The 14,015-nt window shown below is 38.4% G+C and overlaps 1 pseudogene; it reads left to right on the top strand.

The window, feature by feature from the left end:
• The first annotated feature begins 4,077 nt into the window (after positions 1-4,077).
• Positions 4,078-14,015, top strand: LOC113054175 (uncharacterized; annotated as a pseudogene).

Raw genomic sequence — 14,015 nt, 5'->3', positions numbered from 1 at the left:
TTGCCTATAAATAATAATAATTTAATAATAATAATAAAGTATAGCCTTTCCTTACTCAAAAAAAGGAATAAATAGAGATCTAACGCCTACAGTTTACAGCTTGCACCAGATTTTGTCCAAATGTAAGCTAGGCCTACTTAAAAAAAAAAAAAAAAAAAAACTATCAACACTTTAAAAGTATTTTTAAGATACTTAAAAATGTTTGCTGCATTGTTAAAAAAAACACTTGTATAAGATTGCGTTTTGAGAGTAAAAAAAAAAATGCTCATTGCATTTTATTAGCCCTATTACTTTCCGAAATAATGAAGGATAAAATGCTTGCCTAAAGCAAAATGTTTAAAAACATCATAAAAACAGTTATTAGTTTCTCTTCAAATCAAATCCTCTAAAGTTTAGGCTATAAAAACCTCAATCCAAAAACAAATTAAGCTGAAGCTGACGCCTACCTCTCTCATTCCGCACAAATCCAAATGTTTCCATGTTCCCGACGTTCCCATCATCCGTGAAATGTTCCCATCACTCCACAACAAAAATAATTCAATTAACAGTATTTAGAAAAGAACAAGAATTACAAATATAAGAAGCTATAGCAACATTAACGAAAAACCAAAACTAATTAATTTAGGCTAAAACGAAACTGAAACCAACATTGGGTTTCTCATTCGACACAAAATCAAAGTTTCCGTATTCGCGATGTATTTGAATAACAAATGATTATAAAAAATAGCCTGATGTTTGTAAACGTTTTGTGTCTGCATTATGTCTATTTCTGAATATATATATATATATATATATATATATATATATATATATATATATATATATATATATATATATGTTAACCATGCAGGAAAACCTTTTTAAATATTTAGATAATTTACTGAAAATAAATAAATGACTTTTTAAACCGTTTAACTGATTATTAATCGGTCAAAATCATCTGATCTGAGTTTGCTGCACTCAGAAACCGCTGACTGTGAACGAATCAGCAGAGCTTGTAGGCTATGAGCTTTTGTCATCGTTAAATCTTTCTCAGATGTTTCCAATTTTATTTTCATTTCTTACGTTTTTACTGTATTTCTATGTTCTATTTTCTAAGTTTAATTATTCGTTCCTTTCATCCATTTAATGAAACGCAAATAAAACGAAACCTTTGTTTCTTTTTAAAATTTATATTCAACGGGAGCAAATGAAAAAAATTACAGAGTAGCAGGCAGAATATGCAATGCATTTAAAAAAAAAAAACTTTAAAAAACCTTATACTTTACCCGCGGTAACTTGATCGTTCGCGCGCGGGAGCGGGAGAAAATAACATATTTTTGCGGGAGCGGGATAAAATCCATCCCGCGCGGTCTCTACACTCAAGCGCAGCATGATTAGCCTTTCCTGCCCAACCGAGGACCGCAGCTCTCCTTTGATTATTCCCAACTTTGAGAAGCTCCGCTCGCCAGAGTCATTGGACACCATCATGTACTGCACAGATAGATGCGATAACCAATTTCGACATATGGAAACTTTTGGGCTACTCTAATTTTTTCAATTGCTCCCCTGTTGAATATAAATTTTAAAAAGAAACAAAGGTTTCGTTTTATTTGCGTTTCATTAAATGGATGAAAGGAACGAATAATTAAACTTAGAAAATAGAACATAGAAATACAGTAAAAACGTAAGAAATGAAAATAAAAAATATACCTATTATACCTATAGTATAGCTTAAATGAATTATATAATAATAATAAACCAGGATTTATTTCATGTTCAAAGGAAAATTAGCCTATACTGCTTAAGAATGCCTTATTTTCCTCAAACATTAAACAAACAAACAAACAAACAAAAAAAAATCCTCAATATCAAAATAGACAAATTTTAAATATTTAGCTAAATAAATAAATAATTAAAAAAAATAAAAAAATCTCTGGTTATTTCGGAATGGAATTACACGTCGCTGTCCATGGTTTCATCAGCATCCTCCCAATCCGCAAAGTATATTTTATTTTATTTTAGTCTATTATAAATAAAGGTTTAACTGTTTTTAGTAATTTTATTTTGCTAGATATTTTCACTTTGTGGGAGTCCCGCAAATAACTTTATTTTCCCACAACCCGCACACAATAATATCCCGCGTCTGCATTCATCAATCAAATATTGTCCCGCGCACTCGGTTGCGCTGGGTCCCGCGGTACTCCCAGGTCTCTACTTGAGTGTAGTATGCGCATGCACCAACGCCTCAGGCCCACTTTGGTCTTAATCCGGCCCTGAAGGCGGTGCATTGAGACTTGACTGAGTTCACAGCTGAGCGGACATTTCACTCGCTGCTTCAGAGTCACATTTGCGTACACTGTACTGCTGGAATTCGTGATTGGTTGACAGCAAATTTCAAATATTGAACGGGAACGATAAAATAACGTTATTAACCGGTTTTTGTCCATTTCAAATTTTTGATTTTGTTCGGAACTAAAAAAAATCATTTCGTTTCTGTTTCTGGTTCTCTTCCTGTCAAAATATCGTTCGTTTCCGGTTTTCGTTTTCAGTAAGATGCAGTAAGACGTGCGCGGGAGCATGACTTGACGCACAACATTACAGAAAATGTGTGTTCACAAATGCAGCCTATGTTGGTCCAATTATGGAAAGCACTTTCAAATTTAATAATTTAATAATATGAGATGTTTTGCCACATTTCTTCAATTAAGGATGATTGCTGCATAGTATGGCTCTTTCCATACTTGCGGGCAAACTGAAAATCCAGCTCTCTCCTTCACTACTGATACTCTGAGTATTCTTGTTTGTATGTGTTCATTCCCTGTCATTTTCCACATTTCTTTTTTCTACCTTAAAAAGAAATGTGTCCATTCTGATGCTCAATTTTACCGAACTAATGGCTGTTGATGACTGTTTGAATTTAATTCTTCCCAACTAGATGCTGACCAAGGAGGTAGAAGTTAGCCCCAAGACCCAGTGCTCACACAGCACCAACAACCTCTGAGTTAAGTGAAGCAGAGAGGGGCAGTCCTTCTCTTTATGCGTCTTGGGAGCAGGGAAGACACAGGTGAGTGTAACACCACAGAATGACACCAAACACATAGAAGACCAAAACAATCTACTCACAACAAGGACAGGACGGAAGAGGAATATTAAGGAATTGGGTAATCAGTGACAGGTGGAGTGGAGGCAGCTAGTGATCAGCACAGCCCCACCACCAAATCGGCACTGATTTCACTGATCACCAGCTGCTGAAAAAATGGATGGTTCGGCAGACGCCACACAGCGCAGGACCCTCTCCAAATCCTGGTTAGCACGCTCTGCCTGCCCATTAGTTTGCAGGTGATAACCAGAGGATAAGCAAAGTTTGTGATTGTATTTGCATTGCTTACAAGCATATAGTCTCTATATCACTTAAAGAAGCAACTTTGTACTCACAGTTGCAGTCCTGCAGCAAAACATGAGGACAGCTGCGTTTAAGATCAAATATATGATGCTGAGTGAGCACGACCTGGACGCGTCAGTGAATTATGAAGAGTTTTCATAAATAAAATGATCCTGAGAAAAGAACTGCATGTAAACATGTCTATTCATCTGTATCATCTGTATCATCGAGTTTTTACACAGGCGAATTTAACATTGTACAAGATTTTAGTGTGGATGAGAAGCTTTTGGAAAATGCTTGAAAATGCTAGTGTGGATGGAGAGCATTTTCATATAAAAGTTCAATTATTAAATGTATCCGTTTTAATGTAGACGTAGTCTGAGTGAGAGGGAAAACAGATGCTTTACAAAAAACAAACCCTGCTCCCTGCTCCAAATGCAGAAATGAACCAACATTTACCGGAAAACTGAAGTGGAAACTGCAAACACTGCATTATTGAGAAACAATAGTATATTCCTCTATTTGTTTTATTTTAAATCCATGTTTCTGTTCATGGGACAGCTCTAAAATTCTTCCCGTAACTATGATGAAGAAAGTTCCCATCACATTCCTCATTTCTCCTCATTTGTTGATTTCAGTCCCTCCCACAGGAGCATCACTGTCGGTGACTGTGTTTAAAGCAGCGGAGCTTCTATCTCTGCTCTGTAACACAGGAGCAGCTTCACATCATGATTGTTCTGGGTCTGATCGCCTGTATCATCCTAAGAGCATTCACTGCTCAGGCAAAAGTGGTCAGTAGCTTTGAGGAGTGTAATAATTTTTTCTACAATGGCATAGAACCAAGAGGAATGGATCAGAACACAGAGAAAATCTGTCAGAAGCTAGAAAATAAAGGCTTTTATTATGCTTCTCTGTACTCGGTTCATCGCAAGATCCCTCTCTACAGCGCCTACACATTGGACCCTGCATGCTCAAGCACTACTGGAAGACCAAGCGACTGGCACCTTGAGCCGCAGGTGACTTACTATGAGCTAAAGACAAAAGACATTCATTAGCCATCCTGCATTCCATAAGAATTAGTTCAGTTAATTAAACATTTTTTTTTACTAGTGTGTACAGACACTACAGTTTGTTTATGTAAGTGAGAATAGCAAAATGAAGTAAACTGACATATTATACCTAAGAATTCTTCATACATAGAACTACCAGTAAAATTGGGGATCAAAAATTATTCAGTATATACAGTCAAACTAAAAAATTATTCGGACACAAGACAAAATTTATACACATTTTTTAAATAAACTCAACTGTTACATATTGTTGTGTATTGTAGTATGAAGCACAAGACCTAATGTCTGATTAGCAAACAAATTGTTCAATTTAACCGGTTCTTCTTAGTGAACCGGTTGAACCAGTTCACCAAATCGAACTGAATCATTTTAAACGGTTCGCGTCTCCAATGCGCATTAATCCACAAATAACTTAAGCTGTTAAATTAACTTTTTTTATGTGGCTGGCACATTTTTTAATGTGATTTTTTTTTATAGAATTAGAAAACCCAAAATTGTTATCTCTAGAATATAATTTTAATTATTTTATGTAAAAATGTTTTTCTTGTATAGGATCTCATATGATGAACGTTACATTTTTATTTACCGTTTTATGGCGTTTATGATTGTTATTAACTTACTGAAATCCTATTTAAACTTCTTCTTCTTATTATTTTTCTGGCCGCAAAATATTTGGATTCCTACTTCTCCTAGACCGTTCAAGCTACATACTCCAAACTCGGGTCAGACCTTCATACTGTTCTGACTCGGTTTGCTATATCTTTTCAGACTGGTTTGAGTTACGGTTTTCTTAAAAATTTATATTAAAAAGTCATAAAAATCCCATAGACTTTCATTGACAGGATGTTCAGATGACCCAAGCTCCAAATCCCATTAGACTCAATCAAGCTTTGATTCTAATCAATTTAAACTCATTCAAACTCATCTATCTATCTATCTATCTATCTATCTATCTATCTATCTATCTATCTATCTATCTATCTATCTATCTATCTATCTATCTATCTATCTATCTATCTATCTATCTATCTATCCTAATAATATGCTAATCATGCTAAAATCATGCTAGCAACATGCTAATCATGCTAGAAACATGCTAGTCGCATGCTTGTCATGCTAGAAAAATGCTAGCAACATGCTATTCATCCTAGAAACATGCTACCAACATGCTAATCATACTAAAATCATGCTAGCAACATGCTAGTCGCATGCTAGTCATGCTAGAAACATGCTAACAACATGTTAATGATGTTAAAATCATGCTAGCAACATGCTAATCAAACTAGCAACTTGCTAGTCACATGCTAGTCATGCTAGAAACAAGCTAGCAACATGCTAATCATGGTAAAATCATGCTAACAACATGCTAATCAAACTAGCAACTTGCTAATCACATGCTAGTCATGCTAGAAACAAGCTAGCAACATGCTAATCATGGTAAAATCATGCTAGCAACATGCTAGCCACATGCTAGTCATGCTAGAAACATGCTAGCAACATGCTAATCATGACTAGCAACATGCTATTCGCATGCTAGTCATGTTAAAAAAATGCTAGCAACATGCTAACATAGAAATATGCATCTTCCGGTTCCGGGTCGAGTACGCTGAGCGCGTTTGTGCTGCCGCTTCGTATCCTGGATTGTTTGTACTGTTTGTCTGGTTCAGATATTTTTTCCTTTTTCTCTTTTCATCGGAACTCTGTGTTGTTTACTCCATTTCCCTGACCTGGACTGTTGTCACTGCACTGACCACCTCTGCTGTCTGCAAGGCGTTGCGAACACTGTGCGCGTCTGTGCAGCTGTTTCACCCCTGGTTGGATTAATCCCTTTTCCACTGTTTAAACTCTGAACTGAACTGTTGATAAGTCTGCCGCCGGGCTGCTGCGAGCTTTCTTCCCTGTTACATCTCTACCACGCTCGGCTCCTCAGATGGGTGAGTTAACCGCTCTCTCTATCGGTTGCGCCGTTTGTTTACTGCTTACTATCTGGGTGCGTCGCCTCATATTTAGTTAGCTGTTTTGGTGAAGTGATGTTCAGGTTTTCTAACGTGGATTTGCTTGTAGTTGGGCTTTCACTTTCTCAGTATCAACATGCCTTGTGCAAAAATTTTTTTTCTTTTTTCCTCTGCCTTATTATTTTTTTGTCTTACATCTGCGATGGATATTGAATATTCTACATCACAACTGAGGGCCTTCAACTGCCGCCCGCATCTTGATTCGATGACGTATGAATACTGTCGGAGACTAGGGATTCTCCGTCGCCCAGGATACACACATCGTTCGCGGCGCACACTCTTGAGTTCCTATTGTTCAAAGCCTGACTCCCCTCCTTGCATCTGGACCAACAATAGACTATCTTCCATGCCAAAACAACTGTCTACCCAGCGTTCTCTGATCTATCTCATTGATAGCGATCAGCAACTAACACCTAATTTGAATCCTTCGCATTATCACTTTGCCCTTTTGAACTGTCGATCAATTTCGGACAAAGCCCCTTATCTCAATGAAATGATCACTGACAATAACCTTGACATTTTTCTTCTCACTGAAACTTGGCAAGTTCCTGAAGATTTTTTACAGTTAAATCTACTTACGCCAGATGGATATAATTATCTGTCCAGACCGCGACCCCATGGTAAAGGGGGTGGTCTCGCTATCAACCATCGTGATAACCTCCGTATCAAGCAACTTGACTTTCACGACACCAATACATTTGAGTACATGGTTTTGAAGGCTGACTCTCTCATAATTATTTTGCTCTATTGACCTCCTAAGGTCCTGTCTAACTTCTTTTCTGAACTCAGTGAACTGTTGACCCTTGTCTGCTCATTGTCATTTCCCATTCTTCTGCTTGGTGATTTTAATATTCATGTTGATGCTGTTTGCTCTAACTCCGACCAGTTACTTTCTATTTTTGAATGTTTTAATCTAATTCAGCATGTTAATTTTCCTACTCATACCCGTGGTCATACCCTTGATTTGATTTGTACATCAATGGCCAATATCTCTTCCATCACCTCTACTGACACTGGTATTTCTGATCATAAATTTCTTGATTTTAGCTTCAGCCTGCCTATGCATAAGAATTGTTCTACAACTGTGATATCTTACTGCAATCTCAAAGCTGTTGATACTGCATTATTTTGTACCTCCGTTTCCTCTTCTAATCTCTCTGATGTCTTTGATATCTCCTCACCCTCACTGATACTATCCAACTATAACTCCATAATCTCGGATATCTTAGATAAGCATGCTCCTGTCAAGACCAGAAGTGTCCCTTCCACACATCCGTCTCCTTGGTACACTCCTGAGCTCCGTATCTTAAAGGCCACTGGTAGACGGCTTGAGCGTTACTATAGGAAAACTGGCCTGACTGTTCACCATTTGGCATTCATCGAACATATCAAGATTTATAAATCGGCCCTGAGTTTGGCTCGTTCCAGTTTTGTATCTGCTATAATCAATAAATCAAGCAACAGGCCAAAAGCATTATTCAACACAATAAATAAACTTACCAAACCTCCATCTCATGTTGCTCTAGCTTCTGATGAACTTTGCACTTCATTCTTGGCTCACATGCTAGAAAAGACTGATGCCGTAAACCAGTGCCTCTTTAATGATGCCACTAACATTAGTTATCTGCCGAATCAACCTGGTCAATCCCTGCCTTTTTTCTCTCTGTCTACTCCTTCTTCTGTCTCTGAGTTAATCTTGAAATCCAACCCTTCATCTTGTCATCTTGACCCTGCTCCTACTACTCTACTGAAACTTTGCCATTCAGTTATTTCTGCACCTATCTCTCACTTCATCAACGCATCTCTGCATCTCTGACCTCTGCTTCATTTCCTCTATCACTCAAAACTGCAGCTGTTACCCCTGTTCTCAAGAAACCCAACCTTGATCCCTCAGTTTTATCTAATTATCGTCCCATTTCAAATCTCCCCTTCATAGCTAAATTACTGGAAAGTACTGTTGCCTCCCAGCTTCAGTCTATTCTAGTTGAAAATAATCTTTTTCATCCTTTTCAATCTGGTTTTCGCCCTTTGCATAGTACTGAAACTGCTCTAGTTAAGGTACTGAATGATCTGCTTCTCTCTGGTGATTCTGGTTCTCTGTCTATGCTTTTGCTGCTCGACCTCAGCTCTGCCTTCCATACCGTCTCCCATCAACTACTCATTTCACGCCTTTCGGATGTGGGTATTTCTGGTGCTGCTCTTTCCTGGTTCTCCTCTTATCTCTCTGACAGACTGTTTTACATTTCACTTCAGAATTTTCACTCACCTACTGTCCCCCTGAAGCAAGGAGTCCCTCAGGGATCCGTTCTTGGGCCATTATTATTTATAATTTATATAATACCTCTTGGTCAGATCCTCCGCCGTCATGGTTTTAATTATCATTTTTACGCTGACGGCATTCAATTATATACTACCTGTACATCAACTTTATCTTTCACAACTGACAAAATCTCTGCCTGTGTACATGAAATAAAAGATTGGCTTCATTCAAATTTTCTAAAACTTAACATGGACAAAACTGAGATTATTTTCACTGGACCTTCATCACTCACTAATAAAATTCCTACTAACTTCACCTGTGAGATTGCAGGCTCTCTTATCAAACCATCTAGTACTGTTAAAAATCTTGGTGTAATTTTTGATTCCTCTCTATCTTTCCACTCTCACATTAATTCCATCACTAAAATGGCATTCTTTCATCTACGTCGTATCGCTCAGCTCTGTCCCTTTATCAGTATCTCAGATGCTGAAACTGTCATCCATGCATTTGTCACCTCATGTCTTGATTACTGTAATGCACTTTTCATTGGCCTATCAGCTAGCTCCATTTCCAAATTACAATACATTCAAAACTCTGCTGCCAGACTACTCACCCACACCAAGCGTTCTGCACATATTTCCCCAATTCTGCAGGATCTTCACTGGCTTCCTGTGGCTTACCGTATTAAATTCAAAATTCTCCTTCTCACTTTTAAGTCTCTGCATGGCCTTGCTCCCCCCTACCTCTGTAACCTGCTTCTCCCCTTCACCCCTACTCGTTCTTTACAATCCGCTGATTCCAGCCTTCTCGTTGTCCCTCGGCATCGCCTTGCTTCAATGGGGGGCAGATCATTCAGTGTTGTTGCGCCCAAAATGTGGAACTCTCTCCCCCCATTTCCCCGTTTTGTTAACACTATCTCTGAATTCAAATCCATGCTCAAAACACACCTATTTTCTGAATGTTATAGTTCTTGGTGTGTGTTTTTTTTTCTTTTTTTTCTCTCTCTCTCTGCTGGTTGCTGCCCCATCTACCCAATTCTCACTTACTGTACTTGCATTCTCATTTGCCTATTGTTGTTCTGTCTGCTCTCTTTGTCAATTGCCCTTATTGTTGTTTGTTTATTGTAACGTGTCCTTGAGCTCTGGAAAGGCGCTATATAAATAAAACTTATTATTATTATTATTATTATTATTATGCTAATCATGCTAGAAACATGCTAGTCGCATGCTAATCATGGTAGAAACATGTTATCAACATGCTAGTCATGCAAAAATCATGCTAGCAAAATGCTAGTCGAATGCTAGTAATGCTAGAAACATCCTAACAACATGCTAATCATGTTAGCAACATGCTATTCGCATGCTAGTCAGGCTAGAAACATGTTAATCATGATAGAAACATGCTAGCGACATGCTAGCAACATTCTAATCATGCTAGAAACATGCTAGCAAACTTGCTAATCATGCTAGAAACATGTTAGCAACAGGCTAGTCGCATGCTAATCATGCTAGAAACATGCTAGCAACATGCTAGTCACATGCTAGAAACATGTTAGCAACATGGTAATCATGCTAAAATCATGCTAGCAGCATGCTAGTTGCATGGTAGTCATGCTAGAAACATGCTAGCAACATGCTAATCATGTTAGATACATGCAAATCATGTTAGATACATGCTAACGACATGTTAGCAAACATTCTAACCATGCTAGAAACATGCTAGTCGCATGTTAGTCATGTTAGAAACATGTTAACAACATGGTAATGCTAAACTTTTCAAACTTTGTAAACTTTATAAAACTTTTCAAACTTTCTGGTCAGGCTTTCTCAAGCCAACTTAAAGTTTGTCTTGACAAATTTTTTTTATCTAGTTGTTAAATACAACTGTCTTACCCTGATCTTTTATGTAATAAGTTTGGCAAAAATAATAAAAAAGAGGTACAAGTGCACTACCACCACACAGAATCACTAACTCCACAGTCCAGTACAGTTTCTCTCAGCGACTCTGCAATGTCTGCACACGTCGAACAGCTACTCGAAGATCTCACCTTTGGAGAAGACTGATTTTATACTCTAAAAATGTAAGTATTACTACTCAAAAATGAACTGCATAATGAACTGCATCCTTTGCCCACCCCAACACTTACATGCAATAATAATGATAAATGCCAAAAAAAAATTCCTTAAAATTACATTTTAGTAAAAGAAGCAAAATGTATTTTCTGTCATGACATAGCTGTACATGAATATACACTAATGCAGTTGATGTGAATGCATCAGTTTTCAGTCAAGCAATTAATGACACGAATAGATAAAATATTTATATTTCATTTACTGACAACAAGAAACATGTCTAAATGATTAAAAGAATGTATAAAAGTTAGCATCACAATAAATGCATACATGTACAAGTCAACGACACATGAAACAAAGCTTCATTCAAACGTATTTTTCTAACAAACATGTATTTACAGATGGTGAACCCCACATCTTACTATCATCTCAACACTGCTGATACAGTTCTGCTGCTGCACTTCACAAGCTCACTCTTCTCAACGGGGATGTCGTTGAGCAACAGGATGAGGAAGACCTTGATGACGGCTCTCTGAACCACACAACCTTGAAGCGAGAGAAGAAGAACACGTGCAGGACAATCTGAATGCTGTGTCTGCTCCAAACTTTCGTGTGCCTGCACCCCATGAGCACGACTACCTGAAAAACATTTACACAGAGTTTACAAGTACATGCATTGATTTATTATTTTTGTAGTGGGCTAAACCACTGAAGTGGTTCAAAATCACCAGTGTGTCCTTGAGCAAGGCTCTCTTCTCCAGGTTAATCAGGGGATTGTAGGACCCTGTAATAAGAGCACTGTCAATCACTTCAGATAAAAGCTCAATCACATTTTTTGATGATGCTTTTGAAGCTTCTGAAAGTCAGCCTTAATTGTATAAACAGAAACCAGCAGAACAAACTTTACCAAAATCACATCCTCAGTGTCTTGTGGTCTTTCTCTAGATGCTCTCACTGCTCGGGCCAATGATAAGGAAGACACCACAGCAGCATCTGGTCCTGATGAGACAGTAAGAGCTGGAGTGATGGAGCTTCTCATCATCCATCTCCATCCTCAGTGCACTCACCAGTCTGCAGACATTTTCATAACCTACACAAATACACACACACACAATACAAAAAGTTATTACTTTATTCTTTTGTTTCAGGTATTTCCTTTTTTCCCCTTTCCTTGCAGGTCCTGCTCCACCACAAAAGATCTGCAGCAAATGCACAGAAATCAACAATAAGAAAAGTGCTGTTATAACTGTTTGAAATTTCGCTAATTAAATGTTTTCATTTATTTTTATAGTGTACTTACACAAATCCTTTGATGGCAGCATTCCTTGATCAGTCACTCTGCAGCAGATAAACATAATCTGTTCCTGTAACATCCAGACAAGAGTCAGTCTCCTCTGTGATCTATCTGTGATATACTGCATCTGCATGTTGAGTTAGTAAATGATGTAACTCGCTTTTTATCCAACACAAATGTTCCTAAAATTATCAATATTGCAAATGGACAAATAAAATAGATAACCTGTGTTTAGTTACTGTATGTAGATTTGTTTGTTTCCATGACTTACACTCATCTAAAGCAGTGTTGACAACAGTGAGTGAATTCTACAAAATAGCACACAGACATGACTCAGATCCAGCTTATTAGTGCAATACCGCCCTCTTCTGTCATGCAATCTTATAAACTAAACAAACATTTTTAACTTCATGTTTTCCCAGCTAAGCAGGTTATACAATTTTTAAATATGACAAAGGTGAAAACTAAACAGTTTAAGTGCTTGTTTATACCAATGGTTTTAGAAATATAGCATGTGTATTAGACCTTCTTGTCAGACAATAAGTAATTAAAGCAATAAAAACATCAAATGACCAAATAACACAATATTTCTTCTGCAGATTTCCCAGTCTACAACCCAAATTGATTATATGGTCCGTGAGGATCAAAATAGCCAAAACCTTTATAAACCAAATCAAGCCATCAGCAGTGACTACAGTGGCACAGGGTATGATCGTGGACACCTGAACCCCAGCAGCTTCCAGTGCAGTTACGGCCGTACAGCGACGTTCACACTGACCAATGCTGCACCTATGATAGAGCGTTTCAACCGTGTCCACTGGAGGATCTGGGAGAGCCAGCTCAGGAGATCTTTATTAAAGCTGCTTATCAGTGATGGTGGTTAGGCAACAGCTTTCATTGTCACAGGTACAGTCCCTGATCCCAATGTATGGATACCACAAGACCGTAAAAAGGTCAAGGTGCCCTCTCACATCTGGACCGCTGTCTGTTACAAACACCTTATTGATGACAGAAAGTCCTTTTCCTTTGGCTATATTGGGAGAAACCAGCAGGAAGAGCCGAACATACGCATGTGGAGCGTCTCAGCGCTGAATTATGAACTCAGCAGGCTCTACAGTGAGCTCTCAGGGACTGATCAGTCAATTACGATTTTTGCTGATGATTGCTCTGGTGACAATAATAGATTAGTTGAGGTTCACAGCTTTTTTAAGAAATTAATTAATCTACCAGTGAACCAAGCAGAACATTTGAGCTTAGGCATACGAGATACATATCCTGAGATGGAGAGAACCATCAGCAGTGACAGCACACCTGAAAAAAAGTTCAAGCTTAATGAGAATACAGGAAAGATATCCTTTGACAGCATGAGCACTTTCTACAGTCTGGGAGAGGACCTGAAGGTTTTTACTGGAAGTGCTTGTCTTATTACTTATGCCAAACCACTAAAATTTGTGAATGATGAGCTCAGAAAAAGGGAGGTTTCTGCCTGGTCAGATGGTGTTGAATGTCTGGTGGTCCCAGAGAAGCAGCTGATTGCAGCTGACGGCTCACGCTGCTCAAGCACCTCAGAATATGGTTACACATGTCAATGCTACACAGGAAGTGAAACCAAGCCCTGCTGCTCCTCTCCCTGCCTTCACCAGGATGATCTCAAGGGCTACAGGTGTTACTCAGACCAGACGCTGATAGAATGCTCTCCTCGGTACTCACTCATCACATATAATGGAAAGACTTGCTTGGATGATTACCCCTGTGCTACGTATGGCTACGACTACTACTGGTGCTGGACCGCTAACAGCTGGGACTACTGCAGCCCTCCGCTGTGGAACAGTGAGACCATAAACAGGAAGAAGTGTCGCAGCAACACCGCCTGCGCAAACTATGGTTCAAAGAATAAATGGTGCTATACCGATGATGAAGTCAAATGGGATTACTGCTGA

Source organism: Carassius auratus, chromosome 3, assembly GCF_003368295.1.
Source record: "Carassius auratus strain Wakin chromosome 3, ASM336829v1, whole genome shotgun sequence".
In the NCBI taxonomy this organism is placed as follows: Eukaryota; Metazoa; Chordata; class Actinopteri; order Cypriniformes; family Cyprinidae; genus Carassius; species Carassius auratus.
This window is presented reverse-complemented; position numbering and strand designations above follow the sequence as displayed.